Genomic DNA, 27,986 nt, shown 5'->3' with positions numbered 1-27,986 from the left:
CGACCAGGACCTAGGGATCCTCATACACAGTGAGCTAACTCTGACAGAGGAAGAAAGAGACCATGTGGTATCCCCGGTGTGTGAAATCTCAAAACTGACACAAAGCAACTCCATGGAAGAGAGAACCAGATCCATAGTCTTGGAAAACCCAGCCAGTTTTCCTGAAGACCAAACAGCTGGATAGGCTTCAATCAAGACATTTCCATTGACATATACACCCTCATAGGTGTAAGCATCGATCAACAACTGGGCCTAGTCTAGAGTAAAAGGGACCCCAGTCAATCCTCTACACTACCCTAAAGGAACAGAAAAGTCCAAAAAAAAAAAAACAGGATATCTGTGGATATGGAGCGGAATCAAAATGCTGTACACCCTACCTGAATGCAACATTCAAAATCGACTAACATCGATTAGAAAAAAAAAGTTCCTTTTCAAATGCAAGGAAATGCCTTCTGTGTTCCAGGCAGGCCTCACAGAACAGAGATGCGGTCACATCTCTGCAGCACGAACAACCCTGGAACCAAAGAATGCAGAGTTTTAGGGCTGAGGGAGATGAGAAAAACATGGGAACAAACTCTCTTGGGTGGCAGCTCTATTCTTTGTCCTTTCTGGATGAAATAAACATCTCCACACCCTGGCCTGCCTATCACAGCCAATCCAAGCCTAGCGACCCCCCCAAAATATCCACCCTTTAGGCTTGAAGATTGAAAAGCAATCTGGTCTCTATCAGTCCCATTGGGAAGCTTTTCACCTGCTTTAGAATGCCTCACAGGGAGTGGACAGCGTCTGGCTAGGATAGATTTGAGGGGTCGATAATGCAAAGGTGGTGGAGTGCTGCATGGGATGGGGAGCCTTTAAGGAGACACAATTCGGCCCGTAGGGATTGTTGCTCACATTTCACTCTTATTTGTTTATCTAGACAAACTCTAATTGGAAAAGAGTCTTGCAACACAATGTTCATGCTGCTGCTGCTGCTGGTAAGTCGCTTCAGTCATGTCCGACTCTGTGTGACCCCATAGACGGCAGCCCACCAGGCTCCCCCGTCCCTGGGATTCTCCAGGCAAGAACACTGGAGTGGGTTGCCATTTCCTTCTCCAATGCATAAAAGCGAAAAGTGAAAGTGAAGTGGCTCAGTCGTGTCTGACTCAGTGACCCCATGGACTGCAGCCCACCAGACTCCTCTGTCCGTGGGATTTTCCAGGCAAGAGTACAGGATGTTCATAGCAGCAGTATTTACAGTAGCCAAGATTTGGAAACCACTATAATATCCATAGACAGACGGATGCATAAACATGATGTGGTATGTACAAAGATATAGGTACTCATCCATCAAATACAATGAAATCATGTCTGTGGCACCAAGCTACAAGGACCGGACCTAGGGATCCGCATACTCAGTGAACTAATTCTGACAAAGGAAGAAAGAGACCATAAGGTATCCACGGTGCATGGAATCTCAAAAGTGACACAAAGCAACTCAGTCTGAAGACAGACACAGACCCATAGGCTTGGACAAGCCAATCAGCATTCCTGAAGAACGAACAGCCAGGTAGGGTTCAATCAAGACGTTTCCATTGCCATATACACCCCCTTGGTGTAAACATGGATCATCAACTGGAGTTAGTCTAGGATGAGAGAGTACCCTGTCAATCGTCCATACTGCTGTCAAGTAGAAATTGGAACTTATCAAGAGCGTTGCCACTGAGTGAACAACAAAGGCTTTTGCCATCTGCCTCTATGGAGGCTGAATCCCATGCTGCTATAGCTGTTGACCTTCAACACCCCCTGAGGGAGTTCAGGGTGGAATGAGGCACTCTGTGCTCCAGGGAATTTGTGGGACAGGTCTTCAGATAATTGAATGTTTTTAGGAAAAGATTTTATGATTTCAATCTTTGCATCTCCTCATATCTAGAGAAGCACTAAATCCCTTCATGGTGATGTCAGACCCTCATGACTAACAAAAAACTTTTTGTAAAATGAGTGCTTAATGGTGTTGAACTCGCCCTTCACCAAAACCTTATATATTGACCTTCCCCCACTGCCCCTTTGGAGCAGTCTCTCAGAGCTATCTGAGATGCTGCTTCCCGGGCTGTAGTCCACATTTTGCTCCAAATATAAAACATAACTCATAACTCTGAACTTGTGCATCTTTTTAGTCTACACTGCCCTAAAAGGACAAAAAAGTCGAAAGAAAGAAACAAGATATTAGTGAACACGGAACAGAATCAAAATGCTGTACACCCTACACAAGTACAACATAGAAAATGGACTAAAATCGATTCGAAAAAGAAAGCTTCTTTTCAAATGCAAGGAAATGACTTCTGTGATCTGGGTAGGCCTCTGAGACCGGAGCTGGGGCCATAACCCTGAAGTATGAACAGCCCTGGAATCAGAGAATGGGTTGCCTGAGGGTTGAGGGAGCTCAGAAAACTATGTGAGCAAATTTTCCTGTGTTCCAGCGATATGGTTTGTCCTTGTGGATGAATTCAACATCTCCCCACCCTGGCTGCCCTTTCACAGCTAATCCAAGCCTAGTGACCCTCCCCAACAAAGTCCTCCCTTTAGGCTTGAAGTTTGAACAGTTGTCTGGCCTCTATACTACTCGCTGGGAAGCTTTTCACCAGCTACTCTTTGATTAGAATGCCTTTTTTAGAATCCTGCTAGCGTAGATTTGAAAGGGTTGATAATGCAAAGGTGGTGGAGTGCTGCATGAGATGGGAAACGTTTAAGGAGAAACAATTTGGCCTTTAGGGATTGTTTGCCACATTTCACTCTCCTTTGGAACCCATCATCAGTACATGGACAGAGGCTCTAGTGGCCTCAGAAAAATGGGAGGAATGAGGAAGTGCTGCCTCCTTGTGGCCACTGTTTGTAACAGCAGTTTTGGGGCTCAGGGAAATTGAAACCTCTCAAGTTTGATGGGCCCTCAAAACCTCACCTGGTTAAGTGTTGGAATAAGGTTTCTAATCTGGGCAGGTGTTATAGCAGCTGATTTCAAAATAAATTTTACTAACATTATATTTTTTTTAAAAAGGACATACTGATTCCTCCCCAGCCTACAATATTGGAGAAATGCTAATCACATCTTCAAAGTGGTAAGCCCTCCCACCAGCCAGATGAACCATTTTCAAAAAAGTGGACAAACTGTATCACCTCGGCAGGCCCAGAGGGAAAAGGACCTTCCTTGGACTACGCTGGCCATAAAAACAGGGGGAAAAAAAATCAATTTATTGAAAATCTTCCAAATACTCTTACCATAAGACCTGGAAATCACGAGTTGGAGCTATATCTCGACAAACTCTAACTGACAAGGAGCCTTGAAGCGCAACATTCATAGCAGCACTATTTACAGTAGCCAAGATTTGGAGGCCACCATAATATCCATTGACAGATAAATGCATAAACATGATGTGGTATGTACAAAGAAGGGAAAGATACTTCACCGTCAAACAAGATGAAATCATGTGGCTGACTGCAAGCTACAAGGAGCTATGGATCATCATATTCACCGAGCTAATTCTGACAGAGGAAGAAAGAGACCATGTTGTATCTCTGATGCGTGGAATCTCAAAACTGACACAAAGCAACTCCATTGGAAGGCAGAACCAGCCCCACAGTCTTGGACACCCAAACCAGTTTTTCTGAAGTCCCAACAGCGGTATAGGGTTAAATTAAAACATTTCAATTGACATACACACCCTCACAGGTGTAAGCATCGTTCATCAACTGGACTGAGTCTAGGGTAAAGGACCCCAGTGACACCTTATACTACCGTAGATGGACAGAAAAGTCGAAAAATTAAAGACATTTGTGTATATGTAGTATATAGCAAATGCTGTACACTCTACACAAATGCAACTTTCAAAATCGAGTAAAATCAATTTGAAAAAAAGTTCCTTTTGAAATGAAAGGGATTGCTTTATGTGTTCCAGGCAGGCCAGAGAGAGCCGAACTGGGGTCACACCCCTGCAACACGAACAGCCCTGGAACCAGAGAATGGAATGCTTTAGTGGTGATGGTCAAATATTCGAGCAAATTTTCATTGGTTGCAGCTCTACTGTATGGCCTTTCTGGACGAAACCAACATCTCCACAACCTCGCCTGCCTTTCATAGCTAATCCAAGCCTCGTTACCCAAAATAAGTACGCCCTTTAGGCTTGAAGTTTGAAAAGTCATCTGGGCTCTATAAGTCCCCATGGGAGGTTTTTCACCTGCCACTCTTTCGTTAGAATGCCTCACAGGCAGAGGACAGCATCCAGGAGACACAAAATGGCCCTTAGGGATTGTTCTGCCATATTGCACTCTCATTTGGTACCCAGCATGAACACGTGGACTTTGCCCCCAGAATCAAGTGGAAGTATGAGGACGTGCTGCCGCCTTGTGGCCACTTCGTGTAACAACAGCTTTAACACCTGCGCTCAGGGAAATGAAAACTCCCAAGCCTGAGAGGTTCTAAAGGACTTTTGTTTGCCCTGAAGACCTTACCTGGTAAGGTGTTTGAAGGTTACTAATCCGGGCAGGTGGTGTAGAGGCTGATTTCAAAATGAATTTTAGTTACAATATTTTAAATATTTTAAAAGACGACATACCATTTCCGCCCCACCCTACATTATTGGAGAAATGCAAATCAGATCTTCAAAGTGATAAGCCCCCCCACCAGCCAGAAGAGCCATCCTCACATAGTGGAGAAACAGTATCACCCGGGCGGGGCCTGGAGGGAAAAATACCATCCTTGAACCATGTTGGACACAAAAATAACTGTCTGGAGTACAAAAATAACCATCTTGTGTACAAAAATAGAAAACAGCATGGAGATCACTATATGCTATTGAAAAACTTGAAAACACTTTTACCATAAAACCTAGAAATCATTATCTCTACAAACTCTAATTGGAAAACAGACTTGCAGCATCATGTTTATTGAAGCACTATTCACAGTAGCCAAGATTTGGAAGCCACCATAATATCCACCAACAGATAAATGTACAAACACGATGTGTTATGTACAATGAAGGGATAGTTACTCAGGCATCAAAAAGAAAAATAAATGAAATAATCTCCTGGCAGCAAGCTACAAGGACTAAGGTATCGTCCTACTCAGGGAAGTAAGTCTGAAATACACAGAAACACCTAATTTGGTATGTTTGTGCTTGGAATCTAAATACTGATGCAAAGCTACTCAATTCCAAGACATAAACACATCCATAGACTTAGAAAACTTGACTAGTGTAACTGAAGGTCGCATAACAGTTTAGGTTGTATCAGGTCATTTGGATTTACATGTACAGAATCATGTGTGTAAAAATCGATCACAAAATGACTTACTCTATGGCACAAGGGATGCCATTCATCCTCTGCCATAAGGTAATTGTGTAAAAAAGAAAACAGAGAACTTAAAAGAACTTTTTTATGTACCTGAGTAAAGTTGCTGTGCATCTACAACAAACACATCATTAGCAATCAACCATCAGTTCAGATCACTTGCTCAGCCCTGTCCGACTCTTTGTGACCCCATGGACTGCAGCATGCCAGGCCTCCCTGTCCACCACCAACTCCCGGAGTTCGCTCAAACTCATGTCCATTGTGTCAGTGATGCCATCCAACCATCTCATCCTCTGTCGTCCCCTTCTCCTCCTGCCTTCAACCTTTCCCAGCATCAGGGTCTTTTCAAATGAGTCAGTTCTTCGCATCAGGTGGCCAAAGTATTGGAGTTTCAGCTTCATCATCAGTCCTACCAATGAATATTTAGAATGGATTTCCTTTAGGATGGACAGGGTGGATCTCCTTGCTGTCCAAGGGACTCTCAAAAGTCTTCTCCAACACCACAGTTCAAAAGCATCAATTCTTTCGTGCTCAGCTTTCTTTATAGTCCAACTCTCACATCCATACATGACTACTGCAAAAACCATAGCCTTGACTAGACAGACCTTTGTTGGCAAAGTAATGTCTCTGCTTTTCAATATGCTGTCTAGGTTGGTCATAACTTTTCTTCCAAGGAGTAAGTGTCTTTTAATTTCATGGCTGCAGTCACCATCTGCAGTGATTTTGGAGCCCCCAAAATTAAAATCTGCCACTGTTTCCATTGTTTCCCCCTCTATTTGCCATGAAGTGGTGGGAGCAGACCCAACTTTTTCACTCTTCTCTTTCACTTTCATCAAGAGGCTCTTTAGTTCTTCACTTTCTGCCATAAGGCTGGTGTCATCTGCGTATCTGAGGTTATTGATATTTCTCCCGGCAATCTTGATTCCAGCTTGTGCTTTATCCAGTCCAGCATTTCACATGATGTGCTCTGCATATAAGTTAAATAAGCAGGGTGACAATATACAGCCTTGACATACTCCTTTCCCAATTTGGAACCAGTCTGTTGTTCCATGTCCAGTTCTAACTGTTGCTTCTTGACCTGTATACAGATTTCTTAGGAGGCAGGTCAGGTGGTCTGGTATTCCCATTTCTTTGAAGAATTTTCCACGGTTTGTTGTGATCCACACAGTCAAAGGCTTTGGCATAGTCAATAAAGCAGAAGTAGAAGCTTTTCTAGAACTCTCGCTTTTTTGATGATCCAGCAGATGTTGGCAATTTGCTGATTCCTCTGCCTGTTCTAAATCCAGCTTGAACATCTGGAAGTTCACGGTTCATGTACTGTTGAAGCCTGGCTTGGAGAATTTTGAGCATTACTTTGCTAGCCTGTGAGATGAGTGCAATTGTGTGGTAGTTTGAGCATTCTTTGGCATTGCTTTTCTTTGGGATTGGAATGAAAACTGCCCTTTTCCAGTCCTGTGGCCACTGCTGAGTTTTTCAACTTTGCCGACATATTGAGTGCAGCACTTTCAGAGCATCATCTTTTAGGATTTGAAATAGCTCAACTGGATTTCCATCACCTCCACTAGCTTTGTTCGTAGTGATGCTTCCTAAGGCCCACTTGACTTCACATCCAGGATGTCTGGCTCTAGGTGAGTGACCACACCATTGTGATTATCTGGTAGGATTATCCCATTGTGTATCTGGTAGGATCTTTCTATTGTTAAGTTCTAATCCTATTATCCTAAAATGTAAATTGTGGGAGTGGGTCTGGTAAAATTTTTACAACCTTGAGACATTCTTTTGATTTATTTTAATAACTAATTAAAAAAGTATATAACTCCCTTGCTAACATTAGTGAGGGGGGCACTCTCCATCCCCCTTCTGATGCCTATGTCAGAAATTTTCTCTGTCCCCTTTTATACTTTAATAAAACTCTGCTATACAAAAGCTCTCGAGTGATCAAGCCTGGTCCCGAAGTTAAACCTTCTTTGGAGATCACAAATCTGATGCCGTTCACCATAAGCTATCATGCTCTTCTTTAGACACTTTTCCCATAGGTTATTACAGAGTATTGAGCAGAGTTCCCTGTGCTATATAGTAGGTCTTCATTAGTTATCTGTTTTTTTTTATACAGTAGAGTGTATATGGTAATAACCATCTCCCAATTTATTCATGCCTCCTTACCGCCTGATAACAGTACATTTGTTTTCTAAATCTGAAATTCTATTTCTATTTTATACATAAGTTCATTTGTACACTTTTTTTGAGATTCCACATATAAGTGATAGCATAAGATATTTGTCTTTTCTGACTCACTTAACTCAGGATGACAATCTCTAGGTCTGTCCATGTTGCTGCAAAAGGCTGTATTATCTTTTTTATGGGTGAGTAATATTCCACTGTATATATGCTCCACATCTTTTTTATCCATTAACCTGTAGCTGGATACTGAGGGTGCTTCCATCTCCTGGCTACTGTAAAAGCCCTACAATGAACATTTGTGTCCATGTATCTTTTCAAATTATGGTTTTGTCCAAATATATGGTGAGAAGTGGGATTCATGGGTCAACTGATACTTCTACATGTAGTTTTTAGAGAATCTCTGTAACGTTCTCCATAGTGGCTGGACAATTTACATTCCCATCAACAGTGTAGAAGAGTTTCCTTTACTCCAGGATCTGTCCAGCATTTACTGCTTGTAGAAATTTTGAGGATGGCTGTTCCTACCCATGGGAGGTGAATACCTCATTGAAATTTTGATTTTCATGTCTGCAATCATGTGCACTGGTGAGGAAGATGGGATGTTCTTTCTTTCTTTCTTTAAACTGTGAGTAAAACTAACTTGAAATTGACTTCTTGTAAGCCTGCCTTTTTTGAATTCATACACCATTACATACCTAGGGCATTTTTTGAGGGAAGAAGTTATTTTGAGTCCATCAGACCTTCTGAGTTAAAAGTTACCCTAAGCACAGATTTTAAAGTTGTTATTAAGAGAAAGGCCTGTTCTTAGGAAGGAAGTGAGAGTAGAATGTGGCAAAACAAACCCACAAGGGCTTTTACTTCATTAATTCTTCTCCATTCACAATCAGCACCCGTCCCTTTAAAATATCAACTCCTTCAAATCTGCTGCAGGGGGTGCTGTAGTAGGAATTTCCTGTTACTTGTCAAAGGATTGTGTATTTTCTACTGATGTATAGTCCAATGCTATAAAGAGCAATATTGCATAGGAACCTGGAATGTTAGGTCCATGAATCAAGGCAAATTGGAAGTGGTCAAACAGGAGATGGCAAGAGTGAACGTCGACATTCTAGGAATCAGCGAACTGAAATGGACTGGAATGGATGAATGTAACTCAGGTGACCATTGTATCTACTACTGTGGGTAAGTATCCCTTAGAAGAAATGGAGTAGCCATCATAGTCAACAAAAGAGTCCAAAATGCAGTAGATGGATGCAATCTCAAAAATGACAGAATGATCTCTGTTCATTTCCAAGGCAAACCATTCAATATCATGGTAATCCAAGTCTGTGCCCTGACCAGTAACGCTGAAGAAGCTGAAGTTGAACGGTTCTATGAAGACCTACAAGACCTTCTAGAACTAACACCCCAAAAAAGATGTCCTTTTTATTATAGGGGAATGCAAAAGTAGGAAGTCAAGAAATACCTGGAGTAATAGGCAAATTTGGCCTTGGAGTACAAAAGTAGGAAGTCAAGAAATACCTGGAGTAATAGGCAAATTTGGCCTTGGAGTACAGAATGAAGCAGGGCAAAGGCTAACAGAGCTTTGCCAAGAGAACAGACTGGTCATAGCAAATACCTTCTTTCAACAACACAAGAGAAGACTCTACACATGGACATCACCAGATGGTCAATACCGAAATCAGATTGATTGTATTCTTTGCAGCCAAAGATGGAGAAGCTCTATATAGTCAGCAAAAACAAGACAGGGAGCTGACTGTGGCTCAGATCATGAACTTATTGCCAAATTCAGACTTATTGAAGAAAGTGGGGAAAACCATAGACCATTCAGCTATGACCTAAATCAAATCCCTTATGATTATATAGTGAAAGTGACAAATAGATTCAAGGGATTAGATTTGATAGACAGAGTGCCTGAAGAACTATGGATGGAGATTCCTGAGATTGTACAGGAGGCCGTGATCAAGACCACCCCTAAGAAAAAGAAAGGCAAAATGGTCACCTAGGAGGCCTTACAAATAGCTGAGAAAAGAAGAGAAGTGAAAGGCAAAGAAGAAAAGGAAAGATAAACCCATTTGAATGCAGAGTTCCAAATAATAGCAAGGAGAGATAAGAAAGCCTTCTTCAGTGATAAATGCAAAAATAGAGTAAAACAATAGAATGGGAAAGACTAGAGACCTCTTCAAAAAAATAAGAGATATCAAGAGAACATTTCATGCAAAGATGGACACAATAAAGGACAGAAATGGTATGGACCTAACAGAAGCAGAAGATATTAAGAAGAGGTGACAAGAATACACAGAAGAACTATACAAAAAAAGATCTTCATGACCAAGATAATAACAATGGTGTGCTCACTCACCTAGAGCCAGATATCCTGGAATGTGAAGTCAAGTGGGCCTTAGGAAGCATCACTACAAACAAAGCTAGTGGAGGTGATGGAATTCCGGTAGAGCTATTTCAAACTCTAAAAGATGATGCAGTGAAACTGCTGCACTCAATACACCAGCAAATTTGGAAAACTCAGCAGTGGCCACAGGACTGGAAAAGGTCAGTTTTCATTCCAATCCCAAAGGAAGGCAATGCCAAAGAATGCTCAAACTACCACACAATTGCATTCATCTCACACACTAGAAAAGTAATGCTCAAAATTCTCCAAGCCAGGCTTCAACAGTACATGAACCGCGAACTTCCAGATATTCAAGCTGGATTTAGAACAGGCAGAGGAATCAGAGAGCAAATTGCCAACATCTGCTGGATCATCAAAAAAGCGAGAGTTCTAGAAAAACTTCTACTTCTGCTTTATTGACTATGCCAAAGCCTTTGACTGTGTGGATCACAACAAACCGTGGAAAATTCTTCAAAGAAATGGGAATACCAGTCTACGGCCATACCACCCTGAACGCGCCCGATCTCGTCTGATCTCAGAAATGGGAATACCAGACCACCTGACCTGCCTCTTGAGAAGTCTGTATACAGGTCAAGAAGCAACAGTTAGAACTGGACATGGAACAACAGACTGGTTCCAAATCGGGAAAGGTGTATGTCAAGGCTGTATATTGTCACCCTGCTTATTTAACTTATATGCAGAGCACATCATGTGAAATGCTGGACTGGATAAAGCACAAGCTGGAATCAAGATTGCCGGGAGAAATATCAATAACCTCAGACATGCAGATGACACCACCCTAATGGCAGAAAGCGAAGAAGAACTAAAGAGCCTCTTGATGAAGGTGAAAGAGAAGAGTGAAAAAGTTGGGTCTGCTCCCACCACTTCATAGCAAACAAGGGGGGAAACAGTGGAAACAGTGACAGACTTTAACTTTGGGGGCTCCAAAATCACTGCAGATGGTGACTGCAGCCATGAAATTAAAAGACACTTGCTCCTTGGAAGAAAAGTTATGACCAACCTAGACAGCATATTGAAAAGCAGAGACATTACTTTGCCAACAAAGGTCTGTCTAGTCAAGGCTATGGTTTTTGCAGTAGTCATGTATGGATGTGAGAGTTGGACTATAAAGAAAGCTGAGCACGAAAGAATTGATGCTTTTGAACTGTGGTGTTGGAGAAGACTTTTGAGAGTCCCTTGGACAGCAAGGAGATCCACCCTGTCCACCCTAAAGGAAATCCATTCTAAATATTCATTGGTAGGACTGATGATGAAGCTGAAACTCCAATACTTTGGCCACCTGATGCGAAGAACTGACTCATTTGAAAAGACCCTGATGCTGGGAAAGGTTGAAGGCAGGAGGAGAAGGGGACGACAGAGGATGAGATGGTTGGATGGCATCACTGACACAATGGACATGAGTTTGAGCGAACTCTGGGAGTTGGTGGTGGACAGGGAGGCCTGGTGTGCTACAGTCCATGAGGTCACAAAGAGTCGGACAGGACTGAGCAGCTGAAGTGAACTGAACCAGACCCACTCCTATAATATATATTTTAAGATATCAGGATTAGTCAGAAGGTTTTCAGGAAGGAGAAACTGTCCTCAAGCAGGATACATTGTTGATATAATCCCTAGTATGGAGTTTAAACTGAGTTGTTGTGTAATCATCAATTCCTGGCTTAAAGAAAGAAACAGCTTTATGTGACTAAAAGTAAAAAATGTAGAAAGAAAACAAACAAACAAACAAACATTTGTCCTTTCTTCCTCCTTGAAAATTCCAGCCCTGTAACTCCTCGAGAACCCCAGACCCCTTTCTCCTCCTCATGGACCCCGGACTTATCAACCTGCCTAGGAATCGACTCTCAAGTGGATAATGTATAACAGATTCAATTTGCTATACACCTGAAACCAACATAACAGTGTAAACTACACTCCTGTAAAAATTATAAAAACTTATACTTCAATAAAAATTATTAAAAAGTTTTAAAAATGTGTTTAATAATTTTTACAGTTTATTACACCATGGCACTGGAGTAATAGTTAGGCTTCACTATTCAACTGGAGTGTTTCTTATGTATTTCAAGACTTGCTTCTCTTTAGGCTTTGACCCACTTAAAATACCACAGTGGACAAGTTGTAAAAAGTTTTCCTTTGTCAAATTTTCTCATAAAAGTGTACTCATAAAGAACTAGGACGCTATAACGATGTGTGTTAAGTTGCTCAGTCATGTCTGACTCTTTGGGACCCCATGGACTGTAGCCCGTCAGGCTCCTCTGTCCATGGGATTCTCCGGGTAAGAATACTGGAGTGGGTTGCCATTTCCTCCTCCAGGGGATCTGAACCCTGTCTCTCATTTCTCTTGCACTGGTAGGTGACTGTGTTACCTAGGAAGCTCTCTATAAGTATACCGCCTAGATTAAAATGTTAGCTCTACACTCAAGCTGTGTGACCTTGAGGAAATTCTGTTTTGTGTTTCTATTTTCTCTGTTTTTAAAACCTGGCCAAGATAAATACCTTGTTTTTGTTAAAGACAGCTGCAAGTTCTTTCTTACTTTGGCTATATTTCACTCTTCAGAACTGAACAGAAGCCATGACTGCCTGATCAACAGGACATAGTAGAACTGATCTGTGCTTAAGAGACTGATAGCTTCTTCTTCTCAAACCATCTGTCCTTGGAACCTAGCCACTAGGCTGAGAAAAAGCTCAAGTATCTCCATAAAGTGGCCATTCTAGAAAGGAATCAAGCCTCCCACCAGCCACCAACACTGACTGGGCCCCTAGCCATTTTGTTCAGTCCCTCAGTCGTGTCCGACTCTTTGTGACCCCATGGACTGCAGCATGCCAGGCTTCCCAGTCCTTCACTATCTCCCAGAGTTTGCTCAAACTCATGTCTATTGAGTCGATGATGCCATCCAACCATCTCATCCTCTGTCACCCCCTTCTCCTCCTGACCTCAATCTTTCCCAGCATCATGTTCTTTTCCAATGAGTAGGCTCTTTGCATCAGGTGGCCAAAGTATTGGAGCTTCAGCTTCAGTCATTCCCATGGATATTCAGGGTTGATTTCATTTAGGACTGACTGGTTTCCTGTCCAAGGGACTCTCAAGAGTCTGACACACAAGATCAGTTATCCTATCAATTATCAATGACACCTCCCCTGTCATCAGTCTGCACAGGTGAGCTACCCCACCCAACTATGCCCACATCACAGGTTTGTGAGCCAAATCATTATTACTGTTTTAGGCCGCTAAGTTGTGTATTATTTTAACTCAGAAATAGGTAACAGAATTTGGTCCCTGGAAGTTACAGAAATCTACAACATGTGGCATTGGCTTTACCACCAGAGAGCAGGTAGAAGATGGAGGACCTCCAAAGGACTACTTTCAAAAGCTTTAAGAGCCTGTGGACCTAGAACAAATGCACCGCCAGTTATTGTTCTAGCAAAGGTGGATTTATCCTGGGTCAGGAGGGGATTGCAAGGTCTGCAACCATGACATGCAAGTCTCCACAGGGCAAGGGAAGGAAGCGTTTTAATCAAGGGGGAGAAGGAAGTTGGAGGCCTATAGTAAACAAAGAGTGCAAGGATTTTCATTGGCTGAATCCTTGTCAGAAGAGAAAGGGAGTCTCTCTTCTTGTTGGGCTTTGCTATTGTCACAGGGCTTGAAACCTTCCCTTTCTGGTCTCCCAACTCTATTTAAAGTCTCTGTTAATTGTTTACAGGTCTTTCCTATCTTACAGCAATCATGGAGTTTGGAAGACTTGTTAGACCAATTATTCACTCCCAAGTTTTTGAAGTATAAAAGTTTTAAAGTATAATTTAAGAAAGAAAAAAAAGATCAATTAGACTAGGATGTAATTAGCTGCTATGGTTTCAATTTAAAGGGTTATAAAATAAGATCTATCAAGAAAGCCTTAAAGTTCCAGAGATTAATTAATACTGGAATAGAAGCAGCTGGGAAGATTTGCAAAAAATAACACTCAGTATATCACCTAGAGTTTTTCTCCACTGACAAGACAATAAAACATGTGCTTAAACAATAGCAGGAAGGAGACGGGCTAAATTTAAAGCACACTTGACAAGAGTTAAGCTTGTAAATTCTGAAAAGGTCTGTGTTAGTTGCTCAGTCGTGTTTGACTTTGCGACCCCATGGACTGTGGCCCACCAGGCTCCTCTGTCCATTAGATTCTCCAGGCAAAAATACTGAAGTGGATTGCCATTCCCTTCTCCAGGGGATCGTCCGAATCCAGGGATTAAATCCAGATCTCCTGCATTGCAGGCAGATTCTTTACCACCTGAGACACCAGATCTTTCCGAAAAGGTCTAAATCAGTTGTATTTGCTCTGGGTGAGAATTTGATGAGAAGCCCAGAGATGGACTAGTTGGCCTCCCAGTATTCACTTGCATGCTTTCAGTGGCAAGTAACCCTGACTCAAAGTGCTGGAGCACTGAGACCATGTGTGGAGACTGTGACCAACCACTGCAGGACGGACTGGCTCACCGGCTCTGTTACGTCATCAAGGATCCAGGTTCTTGTACCTCTTGTATGCGTAGTATCACTCATATCTAATCCATGAGAAAGCAGGTAATGCCTAACACCCACAAGACATCTTCATACCCTTGCTTATGAATTAGCTAGCTTGCTTTCTTAGAGCCATGACACTGGAAGTTGCTACTTAGTCTTCCAACATCAAATAAAGCCCATTTTGGATTATTTTATATATGGGATTATTTGTACTGTTATTCCTTTCTAAATCCATGGTTGAGGGCAAAATGTCTAATGCAAGATGTTACCTACAGTCAGAAATTTTAACAGCCATGAATCCAATGTCTGTTTTCCAAATGAAAATTTTAAATGTAGAGCTTTAGATTTACTATAGAAAATTAGGGCCATATATCCATTCACATCATCACAACCACCCCTCAAAGAACCAAACCCAGCACATCCTAATTGTTGACTTCTTGGCCTGGCCTTTCTCAAAGGCAGTAGGATTGAGAGAGTCTTGCAGATTATATACACATTTACAATTATCTCTCAGGAAACAAAGCTTCCTTAAAACAAAGCTGATCTTGCTATAACACACACACTCACACATCACATACACAAATTTTCACTGATGTCTCATCTTTAGATAGGCTGACATCAAATGTCTTTTAAGACTATGGCAAACCCCTGAGGGTTTTCATGCTAAAGTATGTGATAGCTAATGTCAGACAATCCTAAGCAAATTATTTCACAACATCAAACTCCAAATACCTGAATACACAGAGGTTAGATAGGAGGGCAGCTGTACTGTACAACTCCAAGGAAGATCATGTACCTCATGGACCAGAACTGTTTAGAGCAAACCCTAGACAGCTGTACAAGGCAGCCCAGCAGGTGTTTTTCTTGCTGCCTCTAAACACAGAGCTCCACGTGACACAAGGATCTCCTATTACTGCTCTTGTGAACTTGCTAATTGTAAAAGACAGGCTTTCCAGCTTCCAGAAGCCATCACTTTACCTTCCACACCCAGATGAATGCCCTTGAGCTACCATCAACGTGTCAGAAATCCAGCGCCCTTCACCACGAACTGCAGCTACTTCTGAGGCCCCCAGGCTGCTGTCTCACATGCTTTAGAAACAGGTCCCTCACAGTCTTTAGCTCCAGCTTCTTCATCATGCCACTCTGCTGGCGCCTCTTCAGTTTATGACCACTGCGAGTTAGGGTTAGACACTGTGAACCTGGGGCCAAGAAGTACCTCTGAACTGCCAATCACCCCTGCATTGCTCCACCCATGAGATGGAAGACAAGGTCAGTATCAGGGTAGTCATGTCCAGACTCCCCTCTGCCTCTGTCTGTTGGTTGAAGGGTCTGAAGAAGGGGAGGGTGGTGGTGGTTTAGTCATGTCTGACTCTTTGTGACCCCATGGACTGTAGCCCATCAGTCTTCTCTGTCAGTGGGATTTCCCAGGCAAGAATACTGGAATGGGTTCCCATTTCCTTCTCCAGGGGATCTTCCTGACCCAGGGATCAAATCTGCATCCCTACAGTGGCAGGCAAATTCTTTACCACGGAGACACATGGGAAGCCAAAGAAGGAGATAGATTTGTGTAGTCTCACAATAGGAAATTCAAGAAGGGGACATAATTCAGTTCTCTAATTTGGGTATTGAAATCAAGGTAGCGCCAGTCATTCTCCTACTGCATTTGCCTCTGTGATATTATATCACACAAGCATCCAGGGCTAGACGGTCCCTGTGGTTCATATCTGGGGGGGGCTCTGGACACTTGCCCTGGCAGGTAAGTGACTCCAAGGAGAGACTCAAGAGCTGGTGCAGCATTGCCTGATTGGTAGAGGGACTTGGTGCTTCTGCCGCAGCCAGACAGAACTTCATGGTGTTAGGATAGGCCACCAAACACTAAGTGACTGCTTCTTTGACTGCTAGTTTTAACACCTAAGCTCCTGGGGAGAGGAGAATACGCTAACCTCTGTGAGTCCATCCCCAGAGGCAGAATTTCAATTAATTCTCTGCAGCAGAAGAGACAAATCCCCAAGTTTCACCAAGACCCTATGAAAGGATCTGGGGCAAAGGGAGAAAATGGAAGCGTGTAGGGAAAGCATTACTTACAGCTATACATATACATATAGGGCCTAAGGGGCTTCCCAGGTGACGCAGCAAAATATAAGCAACCTTGTGGAGTTCTCTACATGCCAAAAAAAAACCCCACATGCCAAAAAACCCACAAAAGATGCAGCTTTTATCCCTGGGTTGGGAAGATCCCCTGGAGGAGGAAATGGCAACCCACTCCAGTTTTGTTGCCTGGAGAATCCCATGGACAGAGAAGCCTGGCTGGCTACAGTCCACAGGGATGCAGAGTCCAACTTGACTGAGCATGCACTCAAAGGGCCTAGCCTAAGTCTAGCTGTATCCTCAGGGTTACTTGCCAGAGTCTCCTATCCTAGCCCATGGCTCTCCAGGACAACTTGAGATATTTCTATCAGTCTAAATACCACACAGACCTTTGATATCTGTGAGAGCTACTTCTCTCACTTCCCAAGCTCATCCTCTGGTCCAAAGCCCAACTCCAGAGCCCTCCTTCTCTGACAATCAACTGGGGAAGCACACACTGCTTCAGGAGAACTCCACAAGGTTGCCTGTATTTGACATCAGAGCATTTGCCAACCATGGCAGGATTACAGACAACCTTGACTTTCTTATTTATACCCTTTTATTTCCCAAAACACAGAGAATAAATATTGTTTTCATAGCAAGAAAATGTAATAAATCATTTTCATTTTAAAAAACAAGAAACCCACTCTGAGTAATGTTTGTTTGGGGGAGAGTACTTTTCTCCAACAAAAATCAAATGTTCCTTGGAAAGAGTCATTTCAATTAAATGAAACTCGAAACTTCACCAGTAATTAAGATATCATATGTCTATATAAAACAATGTAATGGAAAAGAATGTTGCCTGTAATCTAGCAAAACAGATACTCTTCTTGACTAAGATACTCGGAATCAAAAGGAAAAAAACTAAGATAAATTCCCACTATGTTATTTCCGTATTGCTGCAGTAATGATTACCACAGATTTTTTTAGTATTTTGTAAACAGCAACAACATATTCTCTTATAGTACTGGAGATCAGAAATCTAAAATCAAGATGTCAATAAGGCTGCATTTCTTTTGGAGATTTCATGGAAGAATCTTTTTTTTTGCTTCTTTTTTCAACTTCCAGAGGCCACTTGCCTTCCTTTCTTGGCTCATTCCAACTTCCCTATATCACTCCAAGATTTTGCTTTCATCATCACTTCTACTGTTAACTCTTGACTTTCTTACCTCTCTCTTATAAGGACCCTTGTGTTTATACTGGGCCAACCTAGTTAACCCAAAATAAACTTCCCATCTCAAGATCCTTAACTTTAATCCCGTCTGCAAAATCCCCCTTTCCACATAAAGCTATATCTTCACAGATTCTAGGGGTTAGGACCTGGGTGTCTTTAGGGAAGGCATTATCCAGCCTGCCACACCCACCTTATATTTAAAACATGTTCTTGTTAAGGCGCTCCCCAGATGTTACCCATATACACAAAATTCCAAATGGAAAATCCTACTGTAATCAAAAATAAAAACCTCTCAAAGTGTCTTGACTTTTACGTCTGAAATTTTTTTTAGAAAATTAGCTGGATAATCTCAGATTTGAAGCCAGTTAAACTCTCAAGTCTTCTGACATGTAGACATGGTAAGAATACTTGTAAATAGGTTTATGATAAAGTTTTGGAAATAAAACATTTTGCAATTATTTCCTCATATGAATCTTTATTTCAGACATTTTATAATGTTTCCAGTGACTATTTGGACCTGTTTGTTTTCTAAAAGGAAGAAAGAAAAGGAGAAAACAAAAGAAATCACTGCAGTTTGACAGAGGTAAAGCATCAGAGTCTAGGTGAGAGTGCTGGTTTTGTCACTTATTAGCCATATGACTTTAGTCACTTCACCATATCCGCCTATAAAACTGAAACAATACTTCCTGCCTTGCCTGTCTGACAAGTTGGAGCAAGGATAAAATGACATAATGGCAAACATAGGCTATTATTATCATCCTACAGGGAGAAGCATTTGAACTGTCATCCCTTATTTTTAATTCACAAGGAGAAAACACTTCAGTTTGGAGTTCATTGAGCTATTTCCTAGAATTCAGACCAAGGAGAATTGAATCTGAAATTTCTTCTGTCTTCACATACAGCCTCACAGGAAGAAAAAAAGGATCAGCTTAAAAGTAAGAAGTATGTTTGTCATATCTATGAACTCAATTTATTTAGTAATGAGAACTCAGTACACTTGTCAGTAAAGCTGGCTTATTCTAACATTATTCCTTCCACCGCCAAAAAAAATTTTTGTCGTTTTCACAGAACAATGGAAAGTCACAAAAAACCAAAACAAATAAAAAACAAAGGACAAACAAAAACTTGTCTTCCATATCTAGATGGCCTGAAACAAGTATTTTGATTTCCCTTCTCTTCTCTATTATAAAAACCACTGCACTGTAAAATGTTTGCATTCATGCAATAAAAATCAATTGGCTTCAACAATCTTATACCTATATGCCTATCCTTCCACAAATTATGGCTTGAACATAAAACTTCAAGAGCTTCTCTAATAGATCACAGTCATAACTGGCATTTCCTTCCCCCCAATTTTGATGTATACATGCTCCAAATTTCATCCTCTTAAGACCTAGGTGATTTAGCATTTCCAGAAGAGCTTCTGAGAGTGAAGCTGGCAGTCAAATGTAGGAATAAAAGACAGCTTTGTGTAACTTAAAGAAGCCTCCTTCAGCATCTATTTAATGTTAGAGCCATCACATTTCTCTTTGACAAGATTGTCTGCATTAAAGTTTCTCAAGAAAGCCAGGGGACTAATTTATTTCTGCCATCATGACTGACTGCAGAGCAGCTGTCAGGCAACTGAAGTGTCTCCAATCTCCAATACAAATTACTCTAAATGGTTTTTAAGATAAACTTGCCAAGCCTGTTATGCCTATGGGCAATTGATTTACATGAAAAAACAAGAGGATCTCTTTGAGATCTTCATAATAAAACTGCCATGGTGCTTTTGCTGATGGCCAAGAAGCCATAGATGTATCATGTACACCTAGAAAATTAAGGAACCTATTCTATGCACACCTCTATGTAGTTCATAATTTGGCAGCATAAAGTTGAGCTTGTCTAAAGCAACAGACTGCAAAAGAAGGCTACCATGAGACTCTTAGAAAATGACTAAAAAAATTAATCAGGTAATACTGTGAATCTTTGTTTCCATCAGTTGTTCTTAATGCAGATAAATTCCAAAGGATGATAATGTATTTCCCCCTTCACTTTTTCAAAGAGGTAAGTTGTGTTCTTGCAGTAAGGAAATAAGTGTGTTAACTATGGTGGACAATGTGTTACCTGGATCATGAGGAGGTTGTGTAAAAAGCAATTTGAATGAAGGACAAAGGGTCTAGGTGTTGAAGGGAAAAAACATCTATGAGATAAATCTATTTGTGGTTTTAGCCTTTTTATTTTTAGGGGCTTCCCTGGTGGCTCAGATGGTAAAGAATCTACATACAATGCAGGAGACCCAGGTTCAATTCCTTGGTTGGGAAAATCCCCTGGGGAAAGGAATGGCTCCCCACTTGAGTATTCTTGCCTGGAGAATCCCATGGACAGAGGAGCTGGTGGGCTACAGTCCTTGGGGTTGCAAAGAGTGGGACATGTCTGAGCAACTAACACTTTCATGTTGGATTTTATTTTTATGTATCTGTGGATGTTTCCTTAAAGCAGTTTTTCATTGTTGATTATAAAAAAAAATCTTGGGTATCTTAACCATTATAATTGACAATGCAAATGAAGACTAAGAATGTCCTGAATAGCTGAGAGGGGATGTGAGCTAGAAGTAATCAAGGCCCTTGGTATAGGGAGGACTTTATATGCCACCAGAGAACAGAAGGACCTCTTGACAAAGCAGCTATCTGAACGGTACTGAGGGCAGAGAACCATGGAAAGATATTCCAACCCTGGAAAGGTATTGGCAAGGAAAGGTAATTCTTATTTTAAGAATTATTGAGTATTATTCTTTACCAAGCAGTGCAGTAGGTGCTGCAGATATAGTAAATAAGACAAGCCCTCTCTTTCCTCAGAGCTCAGAGTACACCAGAGGAAGAAATAAAGTTAACTCGGCATATCAAAACTCTTGGAACTCAGCTCAAGTGGAGCCTTAGAGGAAATGCTATGGTGTAAATGCTAATATTGGGAAATAAGAAATGTTATAAATAATGTTCTAAAATACAACCATAGAAGCTGAAAAGAATAAAAGAGTAAATTAAATACCAAGCAGAAAGAGCAGAAGTCAATAATATAAAACAGGAAAACAATAGAGAAAATTGATATACTCAAAAGCAAATTATTTTAAAAGATGACAAAATTAATTAAGACTAGCCCAGATGATCAAAACAAATTTTTTAAAAGGCAAATGCAAATTACTCATGTCAGAGGTGAAAGAGGAAATGTACTACAGAACCTCTAGACATTAAAAGAATAACCGAGAGCTATTATGAACATTCCACCAGCAAATTCATCAACACGGAATGACACAAAATAAGCAAGTCAAATTTTTCAAAGTAAAAGAAACTTGAGCCTAGCATTTTATATCTAGCCAAGTTTTCACTCAGTATGAGAGAGTAATAAAAAACAGAAATCATCTCAGGCACTAAGGTCTTCAGAGGTTTCCTCACACAATGACTTCTATCAGAAACAATTCTGATTTCCTAACTATGACTCAAAATCCAGAACCAGTAAGGACAAAGACATATGTATTTGATTACAATAAAACATAAATTACAAGGCAAAACCCACCATAAAGTGAAAAGGTGAGTGAGAAAAGGCAGATTACAGAAAAAGAAATTTAAATGCCATTCAAATCTATGAAAAAAACTCAATCTAGCTTATAAGAGGAGTGCAAGTTATTATTGAGATATAATTTCTCACCAAAAAAAAAATAATGAGATATAAACATTATACTAAAAAACTCAACAACTTGGACAAAATAAATAAATTCCTTGAAGAACAAATATTATCAAAACTGACAGGAGAAGAAATAGAAAATCTGAATATTCCCTTTAATGTACTTACTTATGTGTTAAGTAAACTGACTTTATAGTTTAAAACATTCTCACAAAGAAAATTGCAGACCTAAATAGCTTCACCTGTGAACGCTATTAAATATTCAAGGAAGATATAGTATCCATCTTATACTAACTCCCTCAGAAAATAAGTGATAATAGGATATATCCAAATAATTTTATCAGACCAACTTAAATTAATATGAAAATCTGGGAATAATAGTGAAAGTAAAGTTGAAGATTAATATCAATATTCCTCATGATACATATAAATATTCTTTTAAAATTTTCAAACTAAACACAGAAATAGATAAAAGGGTAAATGACAAAATCAGGTTTATCATACGTGAATGTGAGGTGTTAAGCAGTGTCCATTAATCAATATTTGTTAACAAATATAATTCACCAAATTAACAAATTAAAAAGCAAAACGTACACGATCATCTCAATAAATGCAGAAAAATGTTAAAATTCAAAACATGTTGTTGATAAAAACTCTCATTAAACCAAGAATACAAGATAACTTCCTCCAACTAATGAAAAGCATCTATGAATAGCCTACATTTAACATCATACTTAATGGTGAATAGTTTTCTCCTAAGATAAGGTACTATGCAAGGGTGTCTGGATTCATCACTTCTGTTCAACAATATACTGAATCCGCTGTTCCAATAAGGCCAGGAAAAAAGAAAGCATATAAAGTTCAAAAAGAAAAAAGTAAAAATTTTCTGTTTTCAGATATACAATCATTTACATAGAAATTCCCAAGTAATTTAGGAAAACAACTACAACACTGGATAGATGAATTTAAAATATCACAAAATGCAATTATAAAATTTAATTGTATTTCTGTATACAAGCAACCAACAAATGGAAGATTAAATTCAGAAAACTATCACTGATAATAGCATTCAAAAATAAAATATTTAGGGATACATGTAATGAAAGATGTGCAATATCTTTATACTGAAAACATCAAAACATTGCTGAGGGAAATTTTAAAAATCAAAATATATGAAGAGATATACCATGTCTGTGAATTGGGAAAAAAATCAGTATTAGTCATTAAGATCTCAGTTGTCTCCAAATTGATTTGTGAAAGGAGGGAAAGGGGCAGGATAGAAACTCTAGATGATGAAGAAGGGACTCAGCTGCTGGGATGTGATAGAGAACAGCTGAAACCAAGGTGGCTTGGAGAATAATCCGGTCATTAACCTTTGTCTCACTGTACCTTCATTTGAATACTAAATTCATTTGCCCTTATGCCATGGCAGTTCTGAGACAGACCATAAAAGGCCAAAACATGAGCAGTCACCCAATTCCTGGAAAATCCCCACCCTTCCCTAAAATAGCAAGAATGTTCCTCCCACTTGTTGGCCTATGAAATTACTTAGCCCATAAAAACCAAAGACCTCATTTCCTGTCCGACTCTCACTTTCTGAGAGGTTTCACATTGTGTTCATGGAGAGTGTATCCCTCCAGATTAGCTTGCTGTGCTTTTCTTTGGCTTGCTCGTGAATTTTTCCCTGCCCAACACCAAGAACCCTCACTTGGCAGTCCATCTTAAGGACTCTTGTGGGTTCCAGGACATGACACGTCCACTCTGTGGCAATGATTTATAAAATCAAAGCAAGATCAATTAAAGTCCCAGCAGATTTTCTGGAAGAAATGGACAAGCTGATTCTAAAACTTATTTGGAAATGTAAAGACACTAGAATCATCAAGACAATTCTGAAAAATGAAAATTTCAAGAGCCACACTACTTCAAGACTTACTATAAGAATTTCTAAGTAAACAATCTTCCCACCTGAAAAGAGACAGTTATACTTCTTTTCTGATCTTTATGTCACAAACTTCTGGCTTCTAAAATATATAAATAACTGCTACAATTCAATATGAAAAAAAAAGCAATCCAAATAAATGTAAACAGGCGATAGACAGGAATAAACCTTCCCAAAGGACGACAGAAAAACCAATGAGCTCATGAAAAGGCCTCAACTTATTACGGAAACGCAAATTAAAAAAGCAATGACATTCCATTACACAAACACTAAAGGCTAGAATTATAAATCTGTTTCAAACTGACCGCCCCAAATATGGGTGAGGATGGAGAGCAACTGGAACTCACATATATTGTTGATTAGATTGTAAAATGGTTGTTGGGCTGCACCCCACAGGCCTGTAAGCCCTGTACTTGCCTAGCTTCAAGATCAGAGAAAGAGCCTGGAGTCGGCGGTGACAGAAGCATCATTGGTTTAATCCAGGGGTCCCCAATATGTTTGACAACAGGGACCAGTTTTGTAGAATATTTTTCCATGGCCTCAGGAGCAGAGGGATAGTTTGGGGATGATCCAAGTGTGTGACATTTATTATGCACTTATTTCTATTATTATTATTATATCAGCTGCACTTCAGATCATCAAGCATAATAACCTGGAGGTTGGGGACCCCTGGTTTAATAGATAGAGGATCTTACTTACATTTCTGAAGCAAAGTCCTGGAGCAACACCCGGTGGTGTGTGACTGGTGGGCAGAACATGGCTGCACGTCACACTCCTGGGGGAGGGGAGGTTACCACTTATGGAGGCTTTAGTTTCAGGTGGCTCATTGGTTACCAGGGAAACTAGCAAAGGGGCACGCCCCTTACGGCTCCTTTGAGTAGCTAACAGGTGGAGATGTTCTGATTTAAAGGTTAGAACAATTACTGACTGGGGCAGGGGCAGGTTTGTAGCTAGGTGAATGGTGTGAGTAGGTGTAGGTGAGGCAGACACAGGTGGAGCAGGGAATGTACAGAGAACAGAGAACAGCCACCTTGAGTGGCCTGATCATACAGTGGTTCATCAACTTTGAACAGTTTGCACCTTCTTATGTTACACGTCTACCCTGGGTGCGTGCGTGCATAGTCATATCTAACTATTTGTGACCCCATGACTGTAGCTTGCCAGGTTCTTCTGTCCATGGGACTTTCCGGGCAAGAATACTGGAGTGGGTTGCCATTTCCTCCTCCAAGGGATCTTCCTGACCGAGTGATTGAACTTTCTTCTCCTGCTTCTCTTGCATTACCAGGTGGATTCTTTACCTGCCACCCCTGAACCACCTGGGAAGCCTATACATCTATCCTATGATCCGGCAACTCTTTCACTAGGCATTTACACACAGAAACAAAAATACATGCCCTCAGAAAGAACTGTGCAAGAATGTTCACAGCAGCTTTCTTTATACTTGCCAAAAACTACAGACAACCCAGATGTCCATCAACAGGAGAAAGTATAAACAAACACTGGTATATTTGCTCAAGAGAATGCTACTCAGAAATTTTTTTAAAAGGAAGAATCTATTAATGCATGCACCAACATGGGTGAGCCACAAAACATTATTCTAAGCCAAAGAATCCAAACAGTATGATTTCATTTACATAAAATTCTAAGACAACTAATAATTCTGATACAATAATTTTGGTGGAATTCAAAATTGCCTCTGGGGGTTTGGGACTCTAGTTAGTGGGAAGGGGCATAAGAGGGCATGCTAGAGTAATGGAAAAACACTTTTTTTTTTGGCCACGTGGTATGTGGGATCTTCCCCAACCAGAAATTCAACCAGTACCCCCTGCACTGGAAGAGCAGAGTCTTAATCATTGGACCAGCAGAGAAGTTCCAAAAAGCACTATTTCTTGATAGCAATGTGGTTACAGGAAAACATGTATTTGACAAACCTAATTTAACTTTAAAATACATACATTACTCTGCATATAAATTCAGACAGGTCTAAGGCAAAATGGTAAAATGTCAATATTGCTTATATCTAATTGGTGAATACCTAAGTGCCTGTTTATTCATCTCTGTTTTTCTGCAAATTGAAATAATACAGAACGTTCAAAAAGGAAAGAAACCAACATTTTCAACAATTATCCTGCAAGACTAGTTTTCTGTGTCCTGACAGCCTTAAGGAGGCACCAGAGGACACTGTGTACCTGAAGGTCGGTGGATTGGAATGGGTGCTTCAGAAAAAAATACAGTGTGCTATTTTATCTGTTTATAAGGGACAGGGAACTTCATACTCAATTTTAGATCAGAGACTTTAGTCTCTGGCTAAAGCAGTGAACACACAGCTTACTTAGGGTTTTCTAAATCTCACAGTCAATAGTTGCAGGATAAATTAAATCTATAGAAAGTCATTCGCTGAGTATCAGCTGCAAGGATCAGTGTCTCAGAAGAATTCAGTTCTAAATGTTATGAAAGTGAAAGTGAAGTCGCTCAGTGGTGTCTGACTCTTTTCGACCCTGTGGACTGTAACCTACCAGGCTCCTCTGTCCATGGGATTTTCCAGGCAAGAGTACTGGAGTGGGTTGCCATTTCCTTCTCCAGATGATCTTCCCGACCCAGGGATCAAACCCGGGTCTCCCACATTGTAGGCAGACTCTTTACCACCTGAGCCACCAGGGAAGTCTAAATGTTATAGTTCTCCTCAAATAAATACTGATTTTAGGAATAGCTGAGTGTGAATACGGTTTAAAATAAACCACAGCTGCACTATTTTTGCTTTACTGATAGATATGCCCCTCCCCCAAATTATTTGGTAAAATAAAATTTTGTAAATCAATCACTTTCTGCACTCAAAATTTTGTGAACTCAGTTCAGTTCAGTCACTCAGTCGTGTCCTACTATGTCCATCACCAACTCCCAGAGTTTACTCAAACTCATGTCCATTGAGTCAGTGAGGCCATCCAACCATCTCATCCTCTGTCATCCCCTTCTCCTCCTGCCTTCAATCTTTCCCAGTTCAGGGTGTTTTCAAATGAGTCAGCTTTTCGCATCAGGTGGCCAAAGTATTGGAGTTTCAGTTTCAGCATCAGTCCTACTAATGAATATTCAGGACGGATTTCATTTAGGATGGACAGGTTGGATCTCCTTGCAGTCCAAGGGACTCTCAAGAGTCTTCAACACCACAGTTCAGAATCATCAATTCTTTGGTGCTCAGCTTTCTTTATAGTCCAACTCTCACATCCATACAGGACTACTGGTAAAACCATGACCTTGACTAGACAGACCTTTGTTGGCAAAGTAATGTCTCTGCTTTTTAATATGCTGTCTAGTTTGGTCATAATTTTTCTTCCAAGGAGTAAGTGTCTTTTTATTTCATGGCTGCAGTCAACATCTGCAGGGATTTTGGAGCCCAAATAAAGTCAGCCACTGTTTCCACTGTTACTCCATCTATTTGCCATGAAGTGATGGGACCAGATGCCATGATCTTTGTTTTCTGAATGTTGAGCTTTAAGCCAACTTTTTCACTCTCCTCTCTCACTTTCATCAAGAGGCTCTTTAGTTCTTCTTCACTTTCTGCCATAAGGGTGGTATCATTTCCATATCTGAGGTTATTGATATTTCTCCCGGAAATCTTGATTCCAGCTTGTGCTTCATCCAGCCCAGCATTTCTCACGATATACTCTGCATATAAGTTAAATAAGCAGGGTGACAATATACAGCCTGGACGTACTCCTTTTCCTATTTGGAACCAGTCTGTTGTTCCATGCGCAGTTCTAACTGTTGCTTCCTGACCTGCATACAGGTTTCTCAAGAGACAGGTCAGGTGGTCTGATATTCCCATCTCTTCCAAAATTTTCCAGAGTTTATTGTGATCCACTAGTCAAAGGCTTTGGCATAGTCAATAAAGCAGAAATAGATGTTTTTCTGGAACTCTCTTGTTTTTTCGATGATCCAGCAGATGTTGGCCATTTGCTCTCTGGTTCCTGTTGTGGACTCAAGTAAGGTATAAAGTTTTAAGTCATAAATAAATGTTTGTTATTTCAGAGCTCTCATCATTTTCTCTAAATCGTCTTCATTATCTGTAATTTCTAGCATTTGTAGTTTCTCTGCCCCAATAGAGATTTAGAAATCATCATTTAGTGAACACTTTCTGTGTTAACGCCCAGCCCTCAGGAGCCACAGTTGAGGGAGCAGGAGTGGGAAACACACTCACCTACAACATCATAGAAACGGCCTCACTCTACTGGTCTGAGAGATGGGTGGAGCTAGAAGTGGAATGCAGCATTGATTCATTCTGTGGCTCTGGTGGCTAGAGCATTAATATACAAACTTGGAATTGTTGAAAGCAGTATTTTTGACCCTGGGACCTGGGAAGCATAGAGAGCCAGGTGACAGTGAGAAGGAAGAGAAAAGCAAGAGAAGCAAGAAGGAAATCCTGAGAGAATAGTTCTAGCTCCTTTGGTTCCTAAAGTTCAGCTGGAACTCTAATTCCCCATTTTCCACTATGCTCATTCAAAGAGGTTGGTATAATGGCAAACCCCAAACACATAGACTTGTGTTATTATTAGGGAAAAAGTGTATGTATCTCTGACCTCAAATTATCTGTGATATCTAACAGTCAAATTTCTGCTCCCTGAAAATTAACATTTGAATATGGTTATAGAGGGGTTTCCCTGGTGGCTCAGTGGTAAAG

The sequence above is a fragment of the Giraffa tippelskirchi genome, chromosome 10 (genome assembly GCF_054371585.1).
Source record: "Giraffa tippelskirchi isolate mGirTip1 chromosome 10, T2T-mGirTip1v1.2.pri, whole genome shotgun sequence".
NCBI classification, from domain to species: domain Eukaryota; kingdom Metazoa; phylum Chordata; class Mammalia; order Artiodactyla; family Giraffidae; genus Giraffa; species Giraffa tippelskirchi.
This window is presented reverse-complemented; position numbering follows the sequence as displayed.